Below are 6,590 nucleotides of genomic sequence, written 5' to 3'. Positions count from 1 at the left end.
GTATCATTTCATTAAACCTAAGATAACTAAGGCTCAGAGAAGTTTGGCGACTTATCCAATACCACACAACTAGTAAGATATCCCCACAGAATGTTGTCCTGATATAAATAGCCTGGTTCAGAAATAAACACTGACAGGTGTGGAGTAAACACACCTTTCTCTTCCTCTTGGATCTAACACGTCAGGGCTGTGAGAATGTTCTCAAGTAATTAAGTTTCTTTAGCCCTTATAGCCATTTCTGCAGTGTGAAGGCAATGATACTTATGTTACACAGTCATTATAAAGAATATTTGAACCATTATCTTTAAAACACTTACTATGGCATCTAGTACAATATGATTTTAGTAAACCCTGCCTCTTTCATTACTGAACCCTACCTCCCTGTTACCTTGCCATGAATCAAAGAAAGTAGGAAATAAAAATATATGGTTGCCTAAAATAGATGCAGTTTTGCCACAAAGACCTGTCTGGAAAAAATTATAAACATGAATAAAATGCTTCTCATTGAGGTAGATATCCCACTTTTTAAAAAAATTTTTTTGAAAAAACAAGTACCTCAATTTAAATGCAAATGGTGGATTATAACCTTTAGATAGTGCTATTTATACAAATAATATCAGGGCTTTCAGAAGAACAAATAACATGACACTGATATACATGATTACCATTAACCTTAATCAGACATGGCAAGCTCAGAATTCTGCATCTTCAGAAAACCGTTCCCTGATTAGCTCTACTCAGCAGTAGGGCTCTTTCAGGCTGCACATTAATTGTCCCAGCCCCCACTGGAGGCAAAGGAAAAGTTGGGAAATTTTGTGTGCATGACAAATGGATGATTACGAACAGACTAGCCACAGCCTCTTAATTAAATAAATATGGCACATCGATTGAGTGGCTGTCAAGTAGTTTTGATAGATTATTTTTTCGTCATTTTCTTTGGAGAAAGACATATTGGATCAGATCCCTGCAAAGCATCCAACCATGTATGTAGATCACTCCTCCTTCATTAAAACACACAGCATTGCATATCACGGTCCATAGATCAACAACCATGAATTTTCTTAACAATTTATCTCAGAACAGTCTACAGTTGCCTGGTCCCATTGTGAAAGAGATATAATCCCATCTAAAGAGACATATACTAAAAGATTAAATACAGTCCTTGAAAACTGATCTGAATAATGTTTCTACCTTGTGACTGAAGATGTAATAAAGATAGAAACAGAAGAAATTTCCAAAATATTGTTACTTTCTTACTGGTGTAGAATACCTTAGTAGGGAAATACAGATAAGACACAAACAAGCAAACTGACTTGATATTAGAAGATTTGGGCTTCATTCAGGCTTTGTAAATAATCTACTAATGCATAATAAACATCATTTTCCTAAGGCACATTAACCTTATTTATAAAAATCATATGGTTAAAGTAGATTATTTCTTCTAAATTGTCTTTTTATATCTGTGCTCCTATAAATTTCATATTTAAAATATTTCATCCCTAAGGGAACGTATACTTATTAAGTAATAATTAAATAAGTACATATTAGGTTTTAGTTCTCTGAAATAATGAAAAGTTTGCCTTAATCCACATTTTTTCCTATAAGAGACTGGTCTTTTGGCCTCTTCTAACTCTGATGATGATTATTCTAGGAATAGAGCTTACTAAAACTAAAGAAATAGAGTATAATTTGGAGGAAAAAGGGGGACAGGAGAAAGAAAGAAAAAAGGAAAGAAATAAATTAAGGATCAGGGCTAAATTTCTTGTAAATGCCTTCTAAATACCTTTTGTAATCTGTCAACTTTATTTCATTTATGTGGCTAGTTTGTAAAGCAGCATGGATTTATCTTACATTTTTGTTGTTTTTGTCATTGTTGTTAACCATTTTATTGAGGTATGATTGACATGTAAAAAGCTGTACATATTTACTGTAAGCAACTCAAGGAATTTGGGATAAGTATACCTTTGTGAAACCAACTCCATCATCAAGGCCATAAACATATCCATCATCTTCCAAGTTTTCTGCCACCTCTTTATTTTTATCATTATTTTTGAGTGTGTGTTAAGAACACTTAACATAAGATCTTTCCTCTTAGCTTTTTAACTTTTTGTTTTTCTTTTTTAAAAATCCAGTGTGTGTGTAATATGCATTTCTGTAAGTTTCGCTCCTCTCAATTCACAGAATATAATAATGACTCCTCCAAGGTAACCAACATGGACGTGGTCATTTATGAACAAGTTGAAATGCAAAGCTATTTTTCATGTAAGCAGACGTCACCAGATACTTGGGTACTTTCATGCTTACGCTCATAATACTCCAACAATCACTTTATTTTGAACAAAGTACTAGTTGGGAGAAAATATATTACCATGGAAATATAGCAATCAGTGCTAGTTTGGGATGTTTATAGAAATTATCTGGTGGAAACTGTAAAGAAAACTTAAATTTACTAAAGACTGGAAATTGTTCCAAGGGTATAGCCTCATAAATTTAATTGTTGGATAGCATCAAACACATACTTTTTGAAAAAGTTAACCTAAAAGGCAATGTAGTAGTTATTTATGTTGTAGAGCTCCTATATATTGACTTCCCAGGAGGAAAAAAAAAGTATAGTTTAGAAAAAATTTTACTGAGGTATAATTGACATACAACATTATATTTGTTTTGGGCACGCAACATAATAATTTAATATTTGTATATATTGTGAAATGATCACCACAATTAGTCTAGTTAATATCCATCACTATACATAGTTATAGAATTTCTTTTTCTTGTGATGATAACTTTTAAGATTTACTCTCTTACCCACTTTCAAATATGCAATACTGTATTATTAACTCTAGTACCAAGTTATACATTAAATCCCATCACTTATTTTTTTTATTCCTGGGATTTTGGATCTTTTGACCTCATTTATCCATTTCACCTACCCCCACCTCTGGCAACCACCAATCTACTGCTCTCTGTATCTATGCATTTTTTTTTAGTATAGTTTCAAAAAATACTGTCTCACAAACTACTTGAATGAAAGTAAAAAGTATGGGTTCTGCTTCTGAGTATAGGAATTGAAAGCATGATCAAGTTATTTGCACATCTGTGTAAACAACCAAGAGGTGGAAGCAACCCAAGTGTCTGAATGAATGAATAGATAAAATGTAATATATACATACATTGGAAAGTTATTCATCCTTTAAAAAAGGAAATTCTAACATGCTGTAACATGGATGAATGTAGAGAATACAATGTTAAGTAAAATAAGCTAGTCATAAAAAAACATAGTATATAATTCCACTTATATGAGATATCTAGAATAGCTGAATTCATAGAAACAGAAAATAGAATGGTGGTTGCCAGAGCTGAGGATGGGGAAAATAGGAAGTTGTTTGATGGTACAGATATCCTCTGCTTTTCAAAAGTTTGTGTTAGTCCACAAAAGTATATATGTGTGTGTGTGTGTGTGTGTGTGTGTGTACAGAGGGTGCCAAAAAATGTATACATATTTTAAGAAAGGAAAAACTGTATTAAAATTATGCTATGATAACCACTTTGAGCACCTCTCGTAATTGCAGAAGTCAAATGTGATGTGTATTCATCTTTTGTTATCGGTATATATTATTACAATTTTAATACAGTTTTTTCCATTCTTAAAATGTGTATTTTTTTCACACCCTCAATATAGATATATGTATTTTTTTCAGTATCGTATTATTTCGCTTTAAAAAAGAATTAAATACTGCCATTTGCAACAACATGGATAAACCTAGAGGATATGCTAATGTAGACAAGCCAGACACAGAACAAATTCTACACAATCCCATTTATATGAGGAATCTAAAATAGTCAGACTCATAGAAACAGAGTAGAATGGTGGTTACCAGGGGCTAGGGGGAGGGGGAGGTGATGAGGTTTGGTCAAAGGGTCCATTTCAGTTATGTAAGGTAAGTAACCCCTACAGATCTACTGCACAGCTTAGTGCCTATCATTCACAATACTGTACTGTATTCTTAAAAATTTGCTAAGAAATTAGATCTTGTGTTAAGAATCCTTATCACACACACACACAAAGAGGGTAGAAGAAAACATTGGTGCTATGGATATATTCATGGCATTGGTTGTGGTGATGGTTTTATGAGTGCACACATATCTAAATTTATTAAGTTATATACATTGAATATGTACAACTTCTTGTATGTCAATAATACCTTAGTAAAGTAGTTCTTTTAAAAGAAATATCAAGATTTACCTATCTAAATTTCTTGTTTCCTATATATATCAACAAATATAAAACTTATTTGTATGATGTTCTGCACTGTAGTTTAGTTTCTCTATATTGCATATTATTATTTTTCAGACTTCAATTTCCTATTTTATCAATACTTTATCACAGTGCAGTTTATATGTCCTTTAAACCTATTGCTGTGTTTTTCTCTACCTTCACATCTTTTTATATCTTAATAAATTCTGACTCTGCTTATCTTTTTAGTTGAGAGGATCAGAAACTCTAAGCCAAAAGATAGGGTATTATCTTTCCATGGTCCAGTATATGATCTTTATCTCATGAGATGCCTTTTTAGTAACTTTTACTCAATATAATTAATAGGGCTGAAAATTCAAGGTGATGCCTCACATTTTCTCAGATTTTCTCTTAATTTCAATGTTGTTAACTTTTTTTCCCTATTCTTTCTTCTTTCCCTTTTCTTTTGTATTTTATATCTATTTTAGTGAAACATTTGGATATAATGCAGGGGGTACATCAAATCAGCTGCCATTTTATGTTAAAGGAAAACAGAAACTAAATCTTCCTACCTTTTTTATCTCCTTTAACACCACAAGCATTTAATCACAATGTGTGTGTAATTATAACTGCACATATTATCCAATAAATCAACTCTGTTTTCAGTGGTTCTGTATGTTCTAAATCTAATAATTAAGACATTACTTTTATTGTTTGTTTTTTTTAAAGATTTTTTTAATTGGGGAATTGGGGGATGGGAACAGTGCTGGGGAATTGGGGGAAGGGGAACAGACAAGTTGCTGTCCTTTCGTTCTTCAGTCTAGTTGTGGAGGACTGGCCCAAGTTGGCACCATCATTACGCTCTTCCTGGGCGAGGCAGATCAGTCGCCCGCTTCTGGACGGCCACTCACAGTGGCTGCTGGCCGCTCATGCTGGCTGCTGGCTACACATGGCAGACCATGGCAGCCCATGCAGCAGGGGCTGCAGACTACGCCATCGCAGGCAACTCACGGCAGCCCAGCTCCAGGTTGAGCTGTTGTTTAGCATCTTAGCTGTAGAGGGCAGTGTCACTGGCCCTCATATGTGGGATCCGAACTGGGGCTCTTTGGTGTCCCAAGCCAGCTCTTAACCAATGCACTACTCGGCCGGCCCCTAAAATATTACTTTTAGAATAAAAACTAGAAAAATTATTCTGCAGCATATTAATTACTTGCTCACAATATTTTTATCTTTATAAAATTAGATAATATGTTTAAAATCCATATCAGTGTGCCTAGTGGATGACATAATGTATAATTGATACATGTATGATTGATATATACTATTTTCTTTCATATTCCATTTCTTCAGATTTATTGTGCCTCAGTTTTGCTACAAGATGCTTGTATAAAATTATCTACTCTCCTTTACATTATAGATTGATATTTTGTAAATCTCATACTTTTTTTTTTTTAAGCTGAGCCATCCTGCCACCTGTTGGCAGCTCAGCGGCTGCTCAGCTCGGGCCGGGAATCGAACCACTGTTGTTCAGAGCTCAAACTCCTGAGCGAGCTCTTAACCAAATGAGCCACTGCACTGGCCCAATCTCAGACTTTCTGATAAAAAGTTTTAGCAATCACTCTTTTGGAGAATGTCCTCAAATATGACTCTATTATTTTCTGTCAACTTTTTCTTATGGTATTTTTCTACATTTCCAATCCCTAGCACACTCAGAGCTTCTGTCTTTTCCCTATTAATGCATTTTCATAATATAATTGCCACATTAACTGTAATAATAGTTATTGAACTTACAATCAATCATATATTCATATTTTAATTAGTATTAACTTCATAGTATTCAAACAGCATAGCAATAGATTCCTTTGTCTGTTTTATTATGCAAAAAGAATGTTACTTACTAATAAAATAACCCTACACTGGCTCATGTTAAGATAGCTAGTTAGAATACTGCCTATAGTTGAGACTGGACAACTAATCAGAGTTGCAGCATTAGTCTGCTTCTACTTGAATATTTTTCATAGATGTTGACTGGTCTATGGCCCTTGCATAAATAGGTATACATTTCTTTAAACTGAGTGCATTTCTTTTAGCTGGTCCGATGCTTAATTCATTTTAAAGCATTCTTTATTCTTTGTTAAAATACTCATCTGTGACTGCAGAATGGCCTCTTTCCACTTAAAGGTGTTTAATGTCATTCCACCCATTTAGCAAACAAAGCACTTCTTTGCTAAGACTGTGAAGGATTTTAAATATGAACTCATCTATCTTCTATGCATAAAATTGAAATCTATTCTGTGTTAACACACAAATTCAGCAGATTAGTAAGAGAGAGAACATCATGTTAGTGACTTCAAAT

The sequence above is a fragment of the Hipposideros armiger genome, unplaced genomic scaffold, assembly GCF_001890085.2.
Source record: "Hipposideros armiger isolate ML-2016 unplaced genomic scaffold, ASM189008v1 scaffold_634, whole genome shotgun sequence".
Lineage (NCBI taxonomy): Eukaryota > Metazoa > Chordata > Mammalia > Chiroptera > Hipposideridae > Hipposideros > Hipposideros armiger.
This window is presented reverse-complemented; position numbering follows the sequence as displayed.